At 37.3% G+C, this 24,163-nt stretch overlaps 1 protein-coding gene across 1 annotated transcript in view; it reads right to left on the bottom strand.

Annotated features, from left to right (window-relative positions):
* LOC135711166 (synaptic vesicle membrane protein VAT-1 homolog-like) overlaps positions 1 to 20,004 on the bottom strand; it is a 176,055-nt gene extending 156,051 nt beyond the window's left edge. Inside the window, exons 1-2 of the mRNA XM_065233933.1 lie at positions 19,828 to 20,004; positions 18,887 to 19,068 (exon numbers count right to left, since the gene is read on the bottom strand). The gene's annotated coding sequence lies outside the window, so the exon portion shown is untranslated. The remainder of the gene's footprint in view (positions 1 to 18,886; positions 19,069 to 19,827) is intronic.
* Between the last annotated feature and the right edge of the window lie 4,159 nt (positions 20,005 to 24,163).

A 24,163-nucleotide genomic window follows, 5' to 3' on the forward strand; every position in this document is an offset into this window, starting at 1 on the left:
GTTTAACATTTCTCCACGTGGAGAAAATTTTCACTTGTTTCTGTCGGTGGAACATTATTTGCTAAGAAATGGTGTTCGCGGTCCGAGGCAGAGAAGACGAAAAACTGATCTACGGAGATGCATTGTCGAATGAATGCATGTATGGTACAAACCACTACGACTAGACACTACATACAGGTAAAGCTGCAGGGGAGAATCTACTAAGGAAATGCGTAATCTGGATGAGTGTATTTTTGGTGCATAAATTAGGTACCACCTTCTGTGACAGATAAATTTATTATTCTCGAATTACACAGAACAGAAACATACCCAACGTGATTCGAGCTAGAATGAATAATCGTAGCAACATTGTCTGGAAGAATATTATACAGGACTATCATTGGATTGAATTTCTCAAACCAATGTTTCCAGGAACACTGGAATGATTTTGTTTAGCAGACTTTAGGAACACCTATTAACTCTAAGAACTCTGCAGAACACACTGATACAACTGGCTTCAACCGGATCGAGAACCACCAACCGTGATTACAAGTGGCAGTAAACACCTTTACGCGCCATGGTGTTAGCCATCGTAGAACAGTCGCTCTCGATGGCAATCGTGTGTAGCACAAAGCCAAAAAAAGAATAATTAAAATTAATGCCAGGAAGTTATCTGTTTTAAGAGACGGCTATCATATTTATTTTCATTTCATTTACAAAGTAGCGTCATACACACAGCCACATTCACACCCACACGCGCATTCACGAGTCATGTGCCGATGCGATGTACTACATTTCGTTTAACCCGCGAGACATGAATTAATGTGCGGGACCCTGCTGTTGTTGAAAATGCGCGAAATTAAAAAAAAAACGCATTTTAAATTCTATTCAATTCATCCGCTGCTGTTCCCTGTCTAACTGCTAGCAGCACCCACATTCGGTTGAAACGTCCCATCGTAGTCGAATCACTTGCGCACACGGCTGCCGCAGCGGCTATCGAAAGGGAACCCTTCCGCGACCGTTTCGTCGAGCTTTTCGTTATTCGCATTATGTTATCCATATGGAGCTTAGAGGAAGGCACCTATGTACAACTGGGCAAACGGAAGTAGCTTGGCTTTTTGGCTCTGCAAAAGACAGCTGGCAATTTTGCCAAAATTGACTTTCTGCTTTCAAAGGCTGACGGGTTGTCTATTCGTTTGGGTTGGCACAGTGTCAGCGCATTGGCTGATTTGATTAGTTTTATAGGAACGGATGGATCACAGCATGGAGGAATAGACAAAGTTCTTTGATTAAAGTTTGTCTATTCATTATAGCAAACAGTGAAATGAAATATTGTTTCATAAGTCCGGCAAGTATGGATGAATATTTCTATCTTCATAAGAACATACCGTAGCATTATGATGTTGGTGGTTATACTATATGTATGTGCAATAGACTGATGCAAAATTTGAAATTTTCGCTCCACAGTGCTCAAACGGTTTTAATTTGGGTCCTGATTAGCCTCTCAAAATTTGAACTCATTTAGTAAGAAACTGACTTGGCACAAACCATTTCGCAGATAATCTCTGCTGAATACACTGATAAAAAAATCACAAATTTTCATCAAAAAAATTATAGCAGCAATTAAACAAAAAGCCGGCGCCAGTGGTTGAGTGGTAAGCGTCAGTGCTTTCTCACCTCCAATGGGTCTGGGTTCAATCCCAGCCGAGGTCGGTGAGATTTTTCTGAGGCATAAAAATCTCTGGTCACATCTTCCTTCAGAAGGGAAGTACAGCCGTTGGTCCCGGCCCATGTGTGTTGAATGGGTTCGCAGGTGTGGAAGCTGCCTTTCACTGCAGCACATTCGATTGCCGTTAATGGTGATTGGCACTAGATTGCGGAACAGGGACAGACGCTAAATAAAGGAATGAAGAAAAACAACAAAAGTGATCTTTTCAGATATTTAAACTTATGCTTATTTGAAAGCTTATCAAAAATTGTTAACTATCCTGAAATGGACACAATCGACACTTTATTATCTAAAATCGTACAACATTTCGACAGTGAGCATTCATAAGGGCGTATACGCGATGATCGATTCTCTTCATCGATTTTCTCTTTTGTTAATAAATCGCTAGATTTAACGTTTGTCGGTGCGTTTGCTGTTGCTTTTGATAGCAAATACAACCTGTAACAACTCTACATTGAACAAATTCTACAACATTGTTTCGCTTAGCTGTAGCAATGCAAAGAGAAAATCGATGAAGAGAATCGATCATCGCGTATACGCCCTTATGAATGCTCACTGTCGATTTAATTTTTTTCCCACAAATATTTTTTGTTGATTTTTATGCATAAAACACATTTTTAGTCCAGAAAATCGTTTCCTATGCACAAATCACATAAATATTATGTGAAAAATCGTTTGAAATTTTTATTAAAAGTTTATGTTCAATTTTGGTAAATTTTTATACGTCCATTAAGGACCAGTTTAGAAAAAAAACAGCATTTTTAATAAGCTTTCAAATAAACTTAAATTCAAAAACCTTAAAAATGCGCTATATTCTATTGAAATTTTTAACAGTTTTACTAATTTTTGGACGAAAATTTGTGATTTTTTTAAAGTTTATATTTTCGTCATTTCGACTAGATGAGCCGTTTTCGTGCTATCATTTATTGAAAAATATCGAATACGTCATTTTTAAATATTTGAAAAAAAATTGAGTCAAAATGGCCGAATGCCAGTACAAGTTTAGTTCACTGCCCCTAGTGACCAATTATGCCAAGTCTTATGAAATTCTGAGAGGTAAAATCTAACATTTGTTTATTTTGTCGCTAACTGTATAACTCGAAAATCGTTGATTGTAAATAAATTGTGTCTGACAAGAAATTGAAAAAAAAGCAAACTGAAAAAAAAATGTTAATTATTTTCAAAAAGGCGGAAATCGAATTTTAGATGCAAATTGTTCATCGCTGCAATGTACGCTATCTTTATTTTATTTTAAAATCAAAAGGAAAATAATAGAAGTTCCTAATTAGGAATTAGTAATATATTGATAATTTAAAAACAAATGTCAGTATAATTCTAATTATTCTACTTCTCATTAAGATAATGTGGATTGAACAAAATATTTATATCAGAATCAAACTTATCGTGACGTGATTACCTCTCACCCCAGCAGGCCTGGGTTCAATCCCAGTCGGCGCCGCTGGGATGTTCTGAGGCATAACATCTCTGATCACGCCTTCCTTCGGAAGGGAAGTAAAGTCGTTGATCCCCGGTTCATGAGTTGATGGGTCAATAGGTAGAGTCTAGGTGTGGGAGCTGCCTCCCTGGCGTCGGTAGCATTGGTGCTCAGCACGGAAAACAAGATCGATGGAAAAAAAAATCATGGAAAAAAAACTTATCTTGGGAAGGAGTTTTCTTACGTTTACAGGTTGTTTTTACAGATTACTTTAAAGTATCGTTTTTTTTTTAAGTAATATGTCACAAAGAATAAGAGTTGCAAAATGCTTCTGGAATATGAAATACATAATAAACAATTGATTTACCATGGTTGAAAGTATCATACACTAGATATAATTAATTTTACGTTTCAGAAGAGCATGAACGTTTCTTTACCAAACGTAAAGGGTAGGATCTTCTTTTCATTTATTGGGGCGTCCCACTTAGGCATCAACCCGTTTTAACCCTTCATACAGCAACATGCTGACATTTTAGGATTAAAAGATTTCTCAGAGGTCACGACCATCACACATTTTTCATCAGCAACAGATGGACGTTTTCAACAGATAAACAGAATACCAAAACTTATTTTTTATCGGCAACACCGTGTATGTGTATCAATTATTGTCAACTCCTTACTACCACAAATTGTTGTAACATTAATAGGAGGTCGGTTCGTAGTGTCTCCTGCATCTCCCTTTCCCTTAAGTAATTGTCGTATTTAGCCTTTGGCTACATTATCCACAGATTAAACTAATCATATATGGGAAAAGATCAATTTTTAAATTTTTCAGACAACCCAATATCATATTTTCAATTTTTAAATGAGACATAACTTCATTATTGAATTGTTCATTGCTCATACAACATGCATATTCATATTTTTTTTTCATATTACATTTCATTAGGGACTATCAGAGCACCCGATTGAAGCAATTTGGACGGAAAGAGTGGGAATGAAAACTCCCTGTTGATAACATTTCGTGGAGAAAGGGCGAGCTCTCCTCCCCACACATTAGAGCATCTTTCTGTTTGAGGGTTCATCTTTTTGACCAATTGTGCGATCATGCTGCTGGAAGGAGATTCTTTACTGTCCCGTAGATGCTTTCTGTAGCGACATGTTGAGAGCAAATAGAAGTTATTAAGCTGAATCAAGACAAAAAGAGAAGAGAGCCCATTGCTATCGGACTTAGTTTCCGTGCTACAATTGGTGTTAAACCACTATCATGCACCATGTTCTTCTACGTGAAGTCAACGATTTACATAGTTGAAGATGCTAATTTCAAATAACAGACTGTAGTGGTAATTTTTATACGATAGATGGAGTAGATGAAAGCATAGAGTTGATAGTTCCGTTAGAGTACGGCAGTGTGAAGATTGTGTATAGATATTAGAAAAGCGAGCTAGGACAACTTTTAAGGAAGGTACAAATCGGTTTTTTCATCTCTCTTTACCAAACTCCCCCTTTGGAGAGGGATGGTGGGGGGGGACCGCCACCACTGGCAACTGGTGCCAACTTTCAGAACCAATTCCAGTCACCTCTGGAGTACCCCAGGGTTCTCATTTAAGCCCACTTCTTTTTTATTTTGGACATAAACGACATTTCCTACATTCTTAAAAATATAAAACTGCTTGTATATGCAGATGACATGAAGCTCTTCATGGAAATAAGTAATTCCAGCGATGCAGAAGAATTCCAGAATGAAATCAATCACCTGGTGTAGTAAAAGTCTACTTCAACTGAACGTAAAAATATGTACCGCAATAGCATTTAGCAGAAAAATTTAAACACTGCATATTGATATATCATTAGGCAACCAAATAGTAGAAAAATGCAAAATTTTAAGAGATCTAGGTGTAATCCTAGACTTCAAACTAACTTTTATAGAACATTATAATACTAAAGGGTGATACGGTCAAAATTTGGTCAATATCAACTTGACGTATTTCTTTCAATTTTGCATTTAAAAAACCTGAACACCCCTCATTTTGAAGGTGTGTGTGTGTAGAATGTTGCTCCTATTTTGATTTTGGAATTCACTCTTCAGTTGTCAAAATGCCGTCCAAGCAAGAAGAGCAGCGTATCAAAATTTTGCTCGCGCATCGCGAAAATCCGAGCTACTCGCACGCAAAGTTGGCAAAATCGCTAAAAGTTGCCAAATCAACCGTTACAAATGTAATTAAAGTGTTTGGGGAACGTTTGTCGACAGCCAGGAAGTCTGGATCGGGGGGAAATCGAAAACCGGAAGCCGCTGAGACGACAAAGAGAGTTGCCGGTAGTTTCAAGCGAAACCCTAACCTCTCTCTCCGAGATGCCGCAAATAAGCTGGGTGTATCGTCTACAACCGTGCATCGAGCCAAAAAACGAGCCGGACTATCGACTTACAAGAAGGTAGTGACTCCAAATCGCGATGATAAACAAAATACGACGGCCAAAGCGCGATCCCGGAGGCTGTACACGACGATGCTGACGAAGTTTGACTGCGTGGTAATGGACGACGAAACCTACGTCAAAGCCGACTACAAGCAGCTTCCGGGACAGGAGTTTTATACGGCAAAAGGAAGGGGAAAGGTAGCAGATGTTTTCAAGCACATGAAACTGTCAAAGTTCGCAAAGAAATATCTGGTTTGGCAAGCTATCTGTACCTGTGGCTTGAAAAGCAGCATTTTCATAGCTTCCGGGACTGTCAACCAAGAAATTTACGTGAAAGAGTGTTTGAATAAACGTCTGCTGCCTTTCCTGAAGAAACACGGTTGTTCCGTACTGTTTTGGCCGGATTTGGCATCTTGCCATTACGGTAAAAAGGCCATGGAGTGGTACGCCGCCAACAACGTGCAGGTGGTTCCCAAGGACAAGAACCCTCCCAACACGCCAGAGCTCCGCCCAATTGAGAAATACTGGGCTATTGTCAAGCGGAACCTAAAGAAGACCAAAAAAACTGCTAAGGGCGAGCAGCAGTTCAAGGCAAACTGGCTTTCTGCGGCGAAGAAGGTGGACAAGGTGGCTGTACAAAATCTGATGGCAGGGGTCAAGCGTAAGGCCCGGCAATTCGGATTTGGAAAAGCGGAAGCCTAACTGAATATTTTTCCTGAATTTTATACTAATTGAACTTGAAAAAGAAATTTAATTTGATTTTTTAAATAAACGATTTCACCGATTTACACGCGTTTTCCCTTGACCAAATTTTGACCGTATCACCCTTTATCATTAGTAAAGCAAACAGAATGCTAGGCTTCATTGAAAGGTTCAGTCATAATTTCGAAGACCCATACACTATTAAGCTATTATATACCACATGGCCTTACATCAATTCTGGAATACTGCCACCATACATTTCCATACACGAAGAACGCATAGAATCTGTCCAAATTCAATTCCTTTTATATGCTTTACGTAAATTGAATTGGACTGCATTTTCATTACCATCTTATGAAGCGCGCTGCATGCTCATCAATATACAAACACTTAAGGAGCGCCGCCAATTTGCAATACTTTTCTTCATCAACGACATTATTTCAATGCGCATAGATTTGGCAGAAATTCTCGCACAATTAAACTTTTACACACCTTGTCGATATCTTAGAACACGGAATTTATTTTCTGAAGAATCGAACAAAACAAACTTTGCAAAAAATAGCCCAATCAATGGAATGATGCGCCTGTATAATTTGCATTGCGGAACTATTGACATCACTATGTCCAAGCAGCAAATAAAAACTAAACTAAAACAGAATAGAATTAATGCATAGTATGTAAGTAAACATTGTAATAATCATTGTATATAGTCTACACGAAATAAATAAATAAATAAAAATAAACATTATTATCATACGTTCATTTTTTGTTTGTTTCACATTTTATAATATTATACTATATATGACTTTCATAAGACATTATTTTTTACATGTTTATACATACTATTAAAACTCAGTAGGTGATATGGGCATAATGAGCACTCATAATTTTAATAAAACTGTGCAATTTTAAACTTAATATGAAATGCAAAACACTTTTGGAGTTGCTAAACAATCTATTTCTGTTCAATCTGTTTTTTGATTTGCACACACACTTTTCGATATTTTCATCATTGACCATGTGGTATGAGGTATTCTGTATCGTATTTAAATGCACATGGGTCATTCCGTACCAAATGTTCAATGCGCATTGTGAGATATTTACATTTGAAAATCGCAACTTTTTTCAAGTTCTCAGCGTTTTCTTCAAAATTATTGGTTTAAACTAGTTTATACCTAAACATTAGTGTGATTAGTGTATTCTAATCAGGAAAAAATATAAATGTACCTGATTAATAATGAAAATATCAAAATAGATTTCAAAAACAGCATACCCTTTTTATGATATGCATTTATTTTTTTTATTTTGAATGTGTCAATATTATGGAAGTTCGGGTATCCCAAACAGAGTTTTATTTTTTTACACTCATATATCAGAATTAAGTGTGTGCAATTCTTGGGCGATAAAGTCTCCTCTAACTGAGTTTTCAACTTTAAATAAAACTGAACAAAATATCACTAGAAAAAGCCTTGATTCAATCGTTATTATTGGTACTACTTATTCACAGCTTTTAGCTGTGAAAATGTGATACGTTTTGGATGAATATCCAAAAAATATTGAGAATTGTCATGTCTGCTGGCTAAAAAAATGTCAAAGGGAGTGAAAATATACGAACTGCTCTAAAATATATACAGTTAATCCATTCGATTTTGCACTAAAATTTAGTTGTGCAAAAATCGAACCGTGCCGGTTTTAGTTTGAAATTTAAGGTAAACATTAAAGGGCTACTGTACGTTCCACGATCTGACGCAAATGTCACATTATGCGTCAACATTAGCACCGTTAAACACTGTGATAACAAAACAAAAATCTCAAAATTTACGGAGTTTAAAAAAATCTAACCTATGTCGATAGAATTTCCATTTGCCGTAATTCCGGCCTCAACATGCTTCCGGAATGCTCGACAGGTTCTGATAATGTAGTCCGGATCCAAATCTCTCCAGGCGCGGGTCAATTTTTGTCTGAGGCTTGCTGTACTGGAGTGGCGTTTGACACATGCCTTGGTAATCATGACGCTCCACACTGAACAAACCAAGGGGTTAAGATCGGGGTTGGATGGCGGCCACACGACTTTCAGCCAGAAGAAGTTGAAGAAAACAAAACTTTTTGTTAATTGTCTTCTAGCCTTTTTACTTATTGTACTGTTAACAAATTCTATTGCTATTCTTATGCGAATTTTTATCCGCTACAACTTTGCATCAATATAACTTTATAGAAATGTAAAAAATCCCTTCTAGATATCCAGAAAACAGAATCAAGTGTCCCCAAGGGTCAAGTGTTTCCTTTTGATTCAAGTGTGCCTTTTGATTACCTATAGTCCAGAATGGAAAATTTGTATTTGGAAATAGTTGTATCGTTTCCGAGAAATCGACAAAATTGTAAAAACATTATAAAAAACCATTTCAGTGTATTGGTTGGCGCTCATGCCACGAATCAATCAATCTTAAAGGCGTAATTCAATTTAGTGGTTAAGTAGACTAGATATTTTGGAAACGCAATGTTATAGTGAGTTTTGGGGAATATTTTCAACACTGCGTTATTGTAGTTGCTATCTTGAATAAACCTCAAAACGAGCAGGAATCCGTTATCTGTAGAATATTGATTATTATACATCAAACTCGTTACAACTATACGAACTGATGAAAATTACTTTCATTTTGACGTTATACTTTTAATTTATTTCAAGACGTTATAATTTTTCAAGAAATGCATTTGAAAAAAAACTCAACACAAAGGTCACTGAACCACGTAGCTGCACCGCGCAATGCATGTTGAATAAACGATCTGATTTGAACCAATTCTCCAGAAGCTCAACAGCTCTCTTGCTCTCATCTCAAAAACTTACACCCTCCTCCAGCGCCCCTTCGGCGACTGCAACATCGATTCTTCGCACTGTACAAACAGCTCGAAGGTATTCATCAGTCTTCACGCGAACCCCAACTTCAACAGCATCTTCTTCGGTAGCTGCAACAACAACATCAGCCAGCTAAAAAAAAACGATGAGTAAATGCTTCTTCTCCTCCCGCTTTCGCTTTATTTTGGTTGTTTCAACGTTAAATAAACACTTTTCGATAATTGATTCAATTATTTTGAAATTAAACATGAATGAAAGTGAGAGTGCTGTACCAGGTCGTCGGAGGGGTAGGGGGAGAACCGATTTGTGTGTTTCGTTGCATCGCTGCTGCTGTGAGCCGGAGGCCTTATGTTTCACGCGTTCGTGCATCCAACTGCCCATTTGCTGCATGTACCCTATGTACTGGGAACACAAAGATGGTGTTTTTCTTGATGATGAGTTGCTGTTTTGAAATGATAACAATAATAGATACTCGATGGCGCTTTCTATGGGATGAAAACCACTACAGCTATTTCGGTTCGTTCCTCGAAATTAGAATGGAGCATCGGAGTCGATTCCATTTTAAGGAATTTCGCTATTTTGGTTCACGTAATCCGTGAACACTAAGAAAAGTTGACATATGACAATGATAAGATTCGCCTTTGAAATATGGGCATGACGAAATTTTTAGCAGTTCATGAGGTAATTTTTATTGATGTTGTGAAAAATTAAGTAACCTGGAGTTTAAGCATTACCGTCGAGCATGCAATGTTAAAGTGCTCATATGTACTAATTATTGGAAAAGCTTGTTTTGCAATGTAAGGTTGAATTTAGTACATCGTCTGCCTATGTTTCATATGACAAATGTAATGACAGTGCAATGGACTGCAGCGTACAATCAAGTTTTTCCAGAATGCATATTTTTGTATAAAACCTTCACGAGATGATTTTTTAAACGCATGCATTTGGGGAAACAAACTCTGTTCGAACAATAAGCTAACATTGTAGAAACATTGCAAATTCTGCATACTTTTCATGCAAATCTGTAATAGAATCTTAAATTTCTCGGTTTGGTGTATGAGTTGCAATCGAAACGTTAGGAGCATATTTCTCTCAGTGTACAACTGAGGCTAGACGATGACAACGGCACAATGGAGGAAAGCGCAATAAAATGAAAGGGTGCGCTTTCCCCGCTTCGCCTGTTTTGGCCAGCCGTAACAGATATAGATAGGGGGTGTTGTGCAGACTGGGACTAGGATATAGTTAGACAGACAGTCGGGAAGGCACACAGGATATCTCTGCCGCCGACACGATCCGTCTGTGTGTTAGTGTGGAAATACTGCCTCCCCTTGATGCACATGGCGTGGCTTATAGTTGCCAGCCGATGTATTTTTGTACAGTATTTTTCTACCTCCACTCGACTGCCTGTCTGTCTCCGTCCTGCTACTGCAGCAACCCCCGGTAAAGAGAGCGCTTTGCGATGACAATTTTCGTCTGGTTTGGTGATTTTTTATTCCCCGTTCCTACATCCTTCGTTCAACGTTTATTTCGATCACTGAAATGGATTCAGCAGCATTGTTGTTGTTACAGTTTCAGGTTTTGATTTCGAGTCCTTTTTCGTTTCCTCTTTAGCGGAGGTTTCAATGGTCGTGGAATGTGACATTTGCTACCTGTTCGACCTGTAACCGGTGCAGTGCGTGTCGTGGAGGTTCATTACAGTGATTTATTTACTGGAGAGGACGAATTTAGGTGAATTTCTTGTTATTTGAATAGGAAAGCCTCTATAACTGGTTATTTGGAACTCATGAATGATTTTAGCTAGCTTTCAATAAAAAAAAAATTTCCGAAGCGGATCCCTCCAAGACAGTCTACAAATCACAAAATGAAGAAAGCGACGTTGAACAAATTCGATTCTCCCGGCATCGTTTTTGTAATTTGGATTCCAACCTGTGGACCACTGTGGATACTAAAGCGTCGGTCGTACGAGGGAGCAGTAGACATTTTAAACAGCTTGAGTAACATTTCTGGTTTTATGAGGACTCTGTTTTAATTATTGTTTTATTAGATTATTTGATCAGACTCAATCGAATAAACTTTACAGAGCCGAGGATTCTTGTTCATTGTACAATACAATAAATACAACAATTCTTTACACAATGCGTAAAACACCTTATCTTGCGCTATCCAATAACCTTCTTCCATCTGAATGGAATTCACTTCAAATAATTACCAGTTATAACAATATCGAAAAAGGGGCCATAGCGCTTCCATTGAAGAAATGAACACAGATTGTTGTCTTCACTTATACACTCATCACGCAATGTTTGCTTCCAAGGTCAACAACAAAAGGATCCACTGACCAAACCGCAGATGATGAACAATGAACACCACACATCCACAAACCGCATCTGAAAGTTGAACACGAATATCTTGTTGGGGTTTGAAAATGCGTTTTATTTCTCATAGTTCAATGTATCAGCTATACATTAGTAGGTACTATGCTTATTGTCAGTCTTCCTTCTTATCATAGGCCATTGCTAAAAAATTTCTTCGTATCATCTTTTGCACGAGCCCTGTTTCCACTTGTTTGGCTGCCATATTCCAATTCCGCTTGAAATCCTTCAGGTCAATTGCAGTTCCACCCTTTTTTCAGTATGTGCTTCACAATTGACTAGTATTCCTTAATTGGCCTTCTTTCTGGAGTATTGGCCTTAGTGCCGGAGTATTGCCCAATTTTTCGCCTCATTGGATACCACTGTGATGCCATTTTCGCTGTACCACTGTTTGGTGGAATTTGAGTAGCGGCAGCTTGCCAAGTCCGGCCAGAATAGGCCATCTACTTCATGCTGCTCCAGAATAGGCGGTAGTCTGTTCCATAGGCACTCCTCGTGGTAAATTTACTGGTGCATGGTTCCATAAGTAACGAAAGCTTCGCTTTTCAGACCACCACTGCAGATTGTTTGCCAGACAAGGAACTTTTTGGGGAATTTTACATTCTTCCGGTCAACCGAGGTATGAAATTCCTGCCCAAGAATTTGGTTGAAAACTGTCAGGAGAGGATATACCGGGATTTTCTTTTCGAGCGTGCAGGATCGAATCACGACGTGTTTGCTCCGGTTAAGCCATGATGTAAACAAATGAACTTATCCTGACAACCAATGCCTACTGTGATTATTTACATTCTTAGCTTGATTCAGTGAAATTTTGAAAAATTTTACTCAAAAAACACAAACACGAACCGATTGCGGTAGCTGAGGGTCAACTGAGCAGGGTTGCCAGGTATTTTTGGAAAATATCAGGAACCTAGTGATAAAAAATCAGGATTTACCAGGATAGGAATTTTCAGGGCTGTTAGAAGATTTTCAAAATTTGTTCCGCGAAATCCGCGATTTTAAAAAAAGAAAACCGCGGCTTCAAATACTAATCTGCGACAAATAAAAAACTGTTTTTGTTGCTTAAAAAATCCATTTGTATTACTACTGCATGGATTTTCAAGATTATTGCTTACAACATATTTGATTTTTGCCTGCTCTCAACTTAGTGTTCTTTGAAGCACTTCCACCTTTTAATAGAGAGCTTTTTTTGCCTGTACCATCCTATGCCCAGGGAAGTAGAGAAATAGTCCAACCCGAAACATTAATAGACCAGATGGGAATCCAACCAAGCCGCCTCCAGCATGGATTCGCTTTGTAGCTGCGTCTTTACCGACTGAGCTAAGGGAGTATCGACACCCTGCAAATAATCGAGAAATTATCAGATTCACACTTGTTGGTCACGCAGGATTAACGGTTCTGGATTTACACTGATATTCTGTGATATGGGGTCTGTCCAATGGTCATGTGAGACATACCCGAATCGTATACATGTAACTTATTACCATGTATACCGGAAATTCTAGGTTCTCCAAATCATGCAGGACATCAGTTGATTTTTTCTACCAGATCAACCAAGACTGCAATAATGACTGTAGTATCGAAATATGTCCAATCAGATTCAAAGTGTCTATGTGGATCATTCATGACCTATTTCTAAGTATTCCAAATGTTCTAGGTTCGGCCTGGACTGGGACAATGTTTATAGTATCGAAATCCTTCCAGACAGATTCACAATGACTATGTAGATCATGCATGACCTATTGCCATGTATGCTACATGTTCTAGATGTTACAAATCTTCCTGGATATCAATTGATTGGTTCTACTAGATCAACCATGACAGGGACGATGTTTGTAGTACCAAAGTATATCAAAACAGATTCTCAATGTCTATGTGAATCATGCACGAACTATTGCCATGTATACCAGATGCTCTAGGTTCTCAGAATCTTTCTGGAGTTCAGATGATGTATTGTACTAGATCAACCATGACTGGGATAATGTCTGTAGTATCGAGATGTGTTCAAACAGATTCGTAGTGTGTGATTTATTCCCATGGCAAATTCCTGATAAATGATAAATCCTGATATTTAGCTACGCGAGTAAACATTGGTGAAATTCTTAACTATCCTCAAGACGAATCCTAAAGTCCTAAACTCCTTATCAACGATTAGCCTCCCAAAATTTAAACTAATTTGGTATGATACTGACTTGGCCAAACCATTTGAAGTTTATATAGAAATTACTATGGGAAAAGCAAATTTGATGATAATAGTCTTCGAGCCTTTTACCGTAGTGTTCTGTTAGAAAGTGTTCTAGCTACTCTTATGGCAAAATTTTCTCCGTTACAACTTTGCTGAAGATCGTTTTTTAGCAAAACGTCAAATTTAATAGTTATTAATTGTTTGTGAGATTTACAATCTTATGGCATGATCAAGCAGCTGTTTCTTGAACTACACAACAGTGTAACATAGTAGCCATGATTTTTATGCTCTATTCTACGCGCCAGAAAATACCAATGTTGCCTTCTGAACAGTTGATTAAACATAATCATTAGACATCAATAATTGAATCAGTAATAACTTTTACTGCTTTCATTTAGTCGGAAAGAGGTGGGGCGACCCCGGCGTAGTGGTTAGCATCCATACCTCTCACGCCAAAGTCACGAGTTCTAATCTCAACCCCGGATAAGTCACGAATAACCCAAGAGCGTTAAAGTGACTATAATTAAAAAAAAAAAAAAAAAAAAAAAAAAAAAAAAAAAAAAAAAAAATCGGAAAGAAATCTTTAACAATGTTGTAGCTGGGAAAATTTCCAACAAGTGCAGCTATGATTAAAGCAGAGTGAAGTGGTAAAATTTGTGATAGATATGAACAAAAATGTTGGTTTTCCCATAGTTATTTCCATATAAGCAATTCAAATGGTTTGTACCAAGTCAGTTTCTTACTAAATGAGTTAAACTCATCCCCATTTGGAACCTTTTGAGAACTGTGGAGCGAAAATTTCAAATTTTGCATCAGTCAATTGTCCCCAAACAGAGATTCAAGAATCCAAATAAAAGTTTCGGGAACATTTTATCATCGGCTCATTTATTTAAACTTCAATGGTATAATTCAGGGAATTCCGAAGAAGTTCAGACAACTTAATAGAAATTCAATAAACTTCGCAGAAAATCAACGATTTTTTAGAAGTTTAGGGAATTTTGTAGAAGTGTAACGAACTTTATAGTAGTTCAACGAGCTTTGTGGAATTTTTGCGAATTATGTAGCAATTCGAAGAAAGAAATTGCATGAAATTTTGGAAAGGTGCTGGGAACTTCATAGAAGTTCAGTAAAGGTTATAGAAGTGCAGCGAACTTCGTAGGAATATCGAATTCACTCAAGAAATATCGTAGAAAATGCTAAATTCTTGGTACTTTGTTTTGGGAGCTTCCTGGAAGTTTTAGGAACTTCGTTTTGCCTAAATGTTCAGGAAAATTCATAGAAAAAATTCAGAGCTTTCCCGGAAGTTTGAGGAAGTTCATAGATAGTCTAAGATCTTGGTCGAATTAATAATAATCATGGAACTTGGAAGAAGCTCAGCGAAAAGAGGTACAGCAAATTCGTACAAGTTCACAAAACTTGGTAGAAAATCAGTTTTAGTTTGTTAGTTGTATAAGCTATGGAAAATTCTTAGAAGTTTAGGGAACTTTGTTGAAATTGACGGAACTTTCTGGCTCACGAAACGTTCCACAAGTTTTGAGAATTTCATAACGTTAAATGAGCTCAGTTGGTTTGAGTTCATGCAAGTGTGTTTAAGTTTTAGGATGTGAATGTACATAAATCTTCGATAACTTTGATAATATTTACGAATAAATCTTATTGAATCTATAAAGTTCTCGGGAATTTTTTTCAAGACATCACATTCGGCAAATATTATGGCAGCCCTACTTTTGCTCAATAAAACAGAGGAAATTATCCTTCATAAGTAAAAAGAATCTCCTTAAAATAGATCGGATTGCTCCTTAAATGATTGATCAAAATACGTTAAAAATCTTAAAATGCTCAGTAAATATTTAAAGTACGCTCCCTAAAATGGAGAAAACTGTACATTAAGGATTTGAAAATGCTCCTTAGTATGCACCGCTTTGCACCATTTTGAAGTGTAATTGTACCATATATCCTCGGAAAAGCTGCTGTAGAAAGGTTAATAAGTACCATGAAATCAGCTGAAATGTTCAGTAAATCATTGTGTGCATTTGTGCATTTTTACTGAAAATTTCAGCTGGTTTCATGGCAACCTTTCTACAGTAGCTTTTCCGATGATATATGGTACAATTACACTTCAAAATGGTGCAAAGCGGTGCATACTAAGGAGCATTTTCAAATCGTTAATGTACAGTTTTCTCCATTTTAGGGAGCGTACTTTAAATATTTACTGAGCATTTTAAGATTTTTAACGTATTTTGATCAATCATTTAAGGAGCAACCCGATCTATTTTAAGGAGATCTTTTTTACTTATTAAGAAACATCGTCATTGTTTAATGATTCATTTACCTTTTTACCAAATATTATTCTGATCATCTTCAACTGTTCAAAAAGTTTAAATGGCGTCTTGAGGTATTCTTCTTAGATTCCTGGTTGATCAGATATAATCATGTGAATTATCTGAAAGACCTCCAGATGATCTTAAATTAAAAAAAAATGTTCTGGTTCATTTTTCAAAACTTCGGGTTGATCAAGATGAAGTTCGGAGCACAGGATGGTAAGTGAAATTCCTGGTCTATAACTAAAAGAAATAGTGTTTTAGAAAATAATTGAATTATTTTCTATTAAATATTAAGGTGATTTTATGTTGCGTCATTTTTCTCATACAACTTTGCAATATTACAAGCCAAAATATTAAGGTTTTTGTGAAACCAATACTAGTTGTTTTTTTGCGGGTGAGTAAGTAATGTCTGAAATTTACAGATCTACCTCTTGAATTGCATGTTCTTAATATTACTAGATGTGTTATGGAAAAGGACTCTCAAAGGAAACATCTTCTATCAATTTATTTGTAAATTCGTTTATATTTTCTGCATTTTTTATTATTTGAAATTCTATCCGATTTAGCCTTGTTATTTAAACATAATGTTGATCATATACTGATTTTTAAATCAGATAAATTTTAAATATATTATAAACAACGCTGGTCGGTCAACATTCATAGTACCAAGGCTGCAAAACTGCGTGTCGAAATTTTGAGCAGGCTCACTTCTCGGTAACAGGTCTGGTTTACTCAGGTCGGTAACAGGTTTTACTCTGAGAGTAATGTCTGAAGTTTGATTCTGTTTGATTGTATTTACATACACAGATTTATGTAAATTTTTAAAAGTTCTCTAAAATCACGAAGTGAAGCCAATATTAAAGATTTAAAATACATATAAATTGGAGCCACAATGAGGGCATTCATGGACCACTAAAGGCTCTTAAGTAGAATCAGAAGGTATTACGACATTCACTCTTTCCTTAAAGTATTATTTTTTAACTGTTTCTATGAAAGTTGTAAAACAATTGCAAAACATTGTATTTTGAAAGAAAGAGCATTTTAACCGATTTTGAATGAATCAAGAAAAAAATTTCACTCAAATGAGACGAAAAATAGCCATGGTTGGAAGCAAAAAAATAGTTTAACATGTGTTGATTCTACCAAGAAGATGACTGCACATATGATCAGAATTAACAGCAGTAGAGCGAATCTGAGCAAGAAACTGAAAGAATATGCAAAACGTTCTCACCGAGTGCAAACTTGAAAATGATAGATTAAAGACTGACCGATTAAGGTATGAAATCAGCGAGAAATTAGTTTGGGCTTAGATCCCCCCGTTTGGATTGATTTTATCTGCTGCAACATAGCCAAAATAGTTTAAAGCTAGGAAGAAAGTGATTGGTGCTCTCCACTAAGCGACCGCTTAACTATTACAAATAAATGTACTTGAAAACGACTCAGTAATTAGTCACGGTATGCTCAGTTGTCAATTTCAATTATCAATTATCATCACCGAATTCAATTGATTCGAGAAAAAAATTAAAATGATATAAATAGGCAATACGTCTACTAAACACTTCAGATAAATTTTGTTCATCTTGCAGTAAATTGTTTAGTTGTTTGGAAGTTTTAGCTTCAAATAAATTAGCAGTTTTGACTGATTTTAAAAATAAACGATGATATACGTTTCGTTAAAACATTTACCATTATAACCGATGTACAATTCAGAAGTTATATAAATTATAGCATCAATATTATTTCCCTGGTAATTTTATCAAATTACCTACTTTTTCCCGGTTTTTCCTGGTGAAAATGAAATCCCGACTTTTTCCAGAATTTCTCTCCTGTTCTCTGATTATGTTTTTGATCAGTATTCTATAAATAATGCTTATAGTCGTTTATGTCGCCGAATAAGTGGGAAAAATACAATCAGAATTGTTCAAAATTTTCGGCATTTTCAATAAAATTCAAAACAATTTGCCTTAATTTTTATACTTTTCATTATTACATCATTTAACGCAAAAAATGTTTCATATTCAATACGGATGCTACTTTTGTCATTTGCCGCTATGATACAGTTTTTAGACACATTTATAACTTTTTATATAAATTTTCGTAACTTTTTTTTTAATTTCATTGGTTTAAGAAAAATAACTCATTTTTCATGTTAGTTAAGAGTATTCAATGGGAAATTCATGAATTAATACTGTTCAATAAATTTAGATCGATATTATAAATTTCGTTATCAATTTTACAAAAACAGAAATACATTTCGTTCAATGATTTACGATTATTTAACGATTCATCTAAATTTAAAATGCGCTGCTAAAATATGCACTGCCAAATTATGCCATTATAATTAGAAGCTATTCTAAAAAAATACGACGCCATGCCCAGTATTATTTCGGTGATTGTAGCGATAGATTGTGACATAGTCACAAGAACCCTTTTCCACTGAATGAGTAATTCCTTTTAAAGATAAAGCATTCGCCACTCATCTACGAATGACCATGCGTCAACACAAAAGATTAACGTTCCACCCTTTTATCAATGCTACTGCAGCAACCATGACTCATCCTCAAGAATTTTCATGTCACTAGAACAACGACATCTTGTGTGAGACCGCTTCCAGACTGTTCCACTGGCTTTCAGCACAGACGGAAAGAACACACCCCGATTTCCGGTCATCGCGATCACATCGTAAATTTCATCCCTGCCCCACATCGATCGATATGCATATCCCCAGATGCACTCACTGCGCTGTGCACGATCACTTCTTGGCTCTGCTCTTCAGTATTTATCGATCGAGTTCGTTGAGGGGGCCCTCAACGGAAGAAAATCAACACCGTGTACATGGTTAATGGAACAGAGGTGGAGAAAAACTTTAAAAATCAATCATTATGACTCACCATATGTAATTTCTCCTGATTGCCGGGGGCTTAAACACGCTGCACACTGTGGTAAAACAACAGCTCACTTTTCACTCTCTGCTTTATATTTTGTCACACGATGGTGAAAATTGTAACCGAACTCCACACGGCTTTATGCTTACAACCGACACAACGCACTGCTCTCGCAACTGACTCGAATGCTACTAAAAGGAATCGACGAGAAGCCGGACAGCCCCGATGATACGTTTTTCCTTTGTTATATTTTTTTATATTTGCGCTGCTGCACACACTGTACACTAGCGAGCGACTCTCTTCGGCAGTTGTTATACTACACACTCGCACACACTTTGTGATGGTCGTCGTCGTCTCCGTCGCGTTTTTTCTTCTTTATTATTTTTTTCGCTGTAGGTTGGCGTGGCCCCACCAGAATATATGGGTGCAAAATGTAATATTATTACTCTTCAAATCGAACAACTACGAACACGGGCACAGAAGGAGCGCGCGCGATCGCAAGGATGGACGATGGTCAGGCAAAAAAAAACGGCAAAGAAAAGAGACTCTGCTGAAGAAGAGAGAACGAACCGGTCAAATAATTAACCAACAGGAATTAAAGGAAAAGACAAGGCAAAATGGACAAAACTTGATCGCTTCGATCTTCTTCTTAGTTTCAATGAGCACTGGGTAATTTTCTTTTCATGTATTTTTAAAAAGAAATCGGTTCAGAACACTTGCACTCTTGCAAACACCGAAAAAAGGGTGTCCTTCCTAATTCAAATCACAGAATATCCCAATTGTTCTAGAAACCTGCATTCTATTGTTCAGGCTGGAAAACAACGTATGCACTCTAAAAAAAACATCCCATCAAAGCAAGCTAATTTGCACGAAATAAAAAAAACTAATCTAGCAGCTTCCTACAACTGGAATCGAACGTTCTACCATCAGAACCTTTATCAACTCACTCAACAAGGAATCTGCAACGATCCAAGCACTCTCTGGAGCTACGGAAAAATATATTAACGCCTAACAACGCCTACAGTACAACAGACACACGGGATATACAACAAGGTGAGCTAATGGACGATTTGAGCCTCTGGCTTTTCCACGCTGAACTGAACGCTACGAAAATTCAAAGTGAAATGATTGATTTGAATTGAAAACCGAAGCGTTGTCGCATCTAGGTATGGTAGATTGTTGCTCCTCGCACAGTGCCGCATACAACCAGAGCAAGGAACATTGCGCTTTCCCCTTGGCCCGCCCGTTTGATCAACCATGCTTCTGCCTATCAAACCCACAGCATGCACCACGCACCAACACACAACTTTACGATCATCGTCTGGCCCGGGGTGCATAGTCTTGGTGTGGCTTTTTGAGCCTCACCAACATCAACAAGCGATGGCGGTTGCGATGCACCGAAATCGAAAAACTGTTTTAATACTAAACCAACTCATTTCAGAATAAATTAACCAACAATGGACAGTTCTCCTGCACGAATCCGGACATGGTAAATTTACTTATTTTTATCGAAAAATAAAGCAACCATTCTTAAAAATATGTTATTTTTCGACAGACTCATCAAATTGCAGCGATAGCAAAAAGAAGTTTGCTTTTGATCGTGTTGGTTACCTATACAGAGTTTGGGTGTAACTTCCCCTCCAACATACAAACATGCGGACGGTTGTTCGGCACACTGTTGCAACTATTTTATACAGCATACATGCTTGGGCATAGAAGCTCTATAATTATAGCATGATTTTATATCAAGCAATTCAAAATGATTATAGCATTTATTAAGCGACCAGGGAAAGAAGAAGGGTGCGTTCACAACTTCAGCATTGAATACGACTGTTGATGTGCAAATGTGCGAAAGTTGGCTGAGGAATGAAATCAATATCAGCAACTTTCAAAATAAGAAGACGCATGGTACTTTACGAGTGTTCCCCATAGGGTGGTGATTCATGTATGATATGATGATGTATGATAATTGCCTACCAGTCATTGTAGCACGGAAACTAAGTCCGATAAGAGCTTAATAACCTCTGATTGTCCTCAACATGTCACTGTATGAAGGGCCAAAAACGGGTTTGGTGGATGGATAGGTAAATTCACCTATACGCCTCCACGGGATGGTAGAGAATCTCCAACCAGCCACATGATCATACAATTGGTCAAAAAACGAGCCGTCCGACAGAAGGATACCCCAATGAGTGTGGAGAAGAGCCCGCCCTTTTTCCATGAGATGTTAACACCAGGGAGTTGACAATTTCACTCTCCCCATCCAAATCGCTTCAATCGGGTGCCCAGATGGCCCGTCCCAATCCCAGCATTGTTTGGTTTATATGAGCAATAATAAAAATTAAAAATTTAAAACTATCTCACAACTTTCGCTGTTTCTTCACCCTTCTGTCCAATTTTCGTGCCTATTTGTGAACTCGTTGTCCTTCTCTGCATCACTGCAAGTCGCTACTAGTCTCCCGAAAGTCTCCCATGTTATTTCTGATGAGTTCTACGATATTTCGACGTCCATTATTTTTGTATGATGATCTTGAGTTCCTAGTTGCGTCTTATAAAACCGCAATACCAAGGCGAGAAATGATAATTTTCCACGGGCCAACCTCTAGATTTGTGCCTTTAAGTGAGAAAACCATTCTCTGAAAGTTTCAGCTCATTTGGTTGTAGGATGAGCTAGCGCTTTTAGTTTGAATTTTGTATATGAAAATTTCAACCTAATCTCCTATCTATATGAACATTAAACCAAAAGCGCCAACCCGTGTAACGTCAAAAATAGTTCAAACAGTCAGTGAGTGGTTATCATACACGAGTCTGTATGTTGGCCTATGGAAAATATGAACTTTTATTATTTTAGTGATAATCTAGTTGATAACTTGGATAAGCTGCCTGTATTTTGCTGCAATATATGAACAAAATGCACATATAAATTCAAGAATGAATTTCTCCATAAAACTAACTCGAATCATGATGATGTCTTGAACAAAGTTGTTTCTCATCGATTAAGCTACATGTGCTGAAATTCTGAGCTTAAAAGAGTTTGCTGAACCAATTTTATGCACGAAAGAGTGAAGGGATGTTAATTCTCCATACATTTTAAAAAAATCCCCATATAAACTTAAAGCCAAAAGCGCCAACTCGTGAAAAAGCTGAAATTTGTAGAGAGTGGTTTTCTCACCTAATGACACAAATCTGGGGGTTGATAAAAACGATAAAAAAAAATTTCCCAAATAAATGTGGGCCAGTCTAATATACAGTGTCTTCGGGTATTTTCTTAACGAGCATCACTCCATTGTCGTATCGTATGTGCTCTATTTTGCAGCTCTTCTTTCACTTTTACTTTGTTGACTTCTTGGTACCGGAAAGATATAGATATATACATTATTAGCAATAATGTGATATAACCACAACAGGATGGCCGTTCAGAATGATTCAATGGATGTGAAATGAGAGAACATTTAAATTTAACACGATTTAAACTATTTCAATGCAACATTACATTTTTTCACTAACAATTAACACAATTTTCAATATGTTATTTTAACTAATTGCTGGAAGAATTAACTTGTGTTTTATACAATTAGTATCAATGTTCCGTCATATCGCATCTTCAAGTGATCTTCGCAAACGGCACATTTTGTTCAGGCTCTTTGGAACTACATGTGATGTAATATGAAACGCATCTTTTAAAGTGAATTACACATAACAATGTTACCGTAATTATTTTTGATAGCCAGGAAATTAATGTGTTTTCTAGTTTTTTTATTGGGAAGGCTCAATTGCATTAGCTTTAAGGAGCCGATAATTCATTGTTCATTGTTTGTAGCAATATTCAGACACATTCTATGTCTAGTAGGAGTTGAGCCGATTACTCACGACTTACCCGAGATTAGAGAGGTACATTTTCGAAGGATAGGATCAGGGGAGGAGCTTGGGAGTGGGGTTTAGTTGTCTCATCAGAGCGTTGGCCCCAGTATGAACGGTAGTGCGGTTCTAGATTCGTCTGGAGTTCGACCTGCCATGGTGACCATGGTATGCACAAGTGTCGCATTGTATATCGATTTTTCACGGTGAAGAGAGAGATTACCACTAGTGTACAGTTTTATGGATCGTTGCAAGATTATTGATTCCGATCTTAGATATTTCAAACCGATACTGGAATTGTTGGAGTTCAGCATGGATATTGTAGACAGAAATACAACAAACTGCTCGATCCTATCTAAAGATATGGAGACAGGGACAACCGTTGGTACCGAGGAGCTCATGGAGATCCAACTTTTGAGTGATTCTGTTTCAGAGTTTCAATCTTATTCCTCTTCAATCCTTGATACACCAAACCGAGATGATTCGAAAGAGACGGTAGCGATGGTGATGATGATGATGATGACGATGGAATAAATGTCACCATCAAGCCGATTACCGTCAGTGGAACTGCAAGTAACTTTTCCACTGTAAATGCGTTGAAAATCATGTGGCGCAAAAAGTATTTCGAAAGCCAAAAAAGAATAAAATTAAGTAATTTTTAGAATCTGGAATGAGTATGGAGGAAGCTCGAAAGCAAGTATTTGCTAATACTGATCCTGGGACCCAGCAAAACGATCAAGAGATGGCGATCAAGGTAGCAGTTGCGAAAAACCAAACGTTAAAAGGACTAAGTCAAATCTTTGTCCTAAAACGCGTACTGGGTTATCAAATATTGGCGATCAGACTAAATCCAAGGAGGAGGCAGACCAGAGAAAAGGAAAGGAATATCCCCCAAAGGCCCGTCAGCTGATTCTGACTCAGGTGATCGCTCCTACAAGGATATTGCTAGTCTTATAAAGATTGGCATAATTGTAAAAGATTATTCCCTGCAGAAAATGTTCACGGTACAACTTGATGCTATACAAAATGTTCTGCTCTTCAAAATCGAAGAGCAAAGGCATGAGGTAATAAAACCGAAATTCAGCTAATGAAGCTGCAAGCATGGTTATTTTTCCTTAGTTTGTAAGGATCTAGCAACAGTGACGTGGCTAAAGGAAGTGACGAAGGTTCTTACCCCTTGGGAAAATGCAGAACTTTTTGCCCTGGACGAGAAGGAGGTCCCTTGTGTGGATTTGTTCCACGCATTCTTCCCCCTAAATGCCGAATTCAGCGATGAGAGGCTTAAGGGACTCATCGAGAGTCAAAATGACGACTTAAGCACGAAAGGATGGAACATACTGAATCGTTCTAACCAGGGTTACTTCCACTCAGTTCGCAATCAAAAATGTTTTTCGGAATTATGGAATCATTAAATGCTATAAGGAT

Source organism: Ochlerotatus camptorhynchus, unplaced genomic scaffold (genome assembly GCF_037179485.1).
Source record: "Ochlerotatus camptorhynchus isolate MF236.1 unplaced genomic scaffold, CSIRO-AGI_Acam_v1.1 ptg000423l, whole genome shotgun sequence".
Classification (NCBI taxonomy): Eukaryota; Metazoa; Arthropoda; class Insecta; order Diptera; family Culicidae; genus Ochlerotatus; species Ochlerotatus camptorhynchus.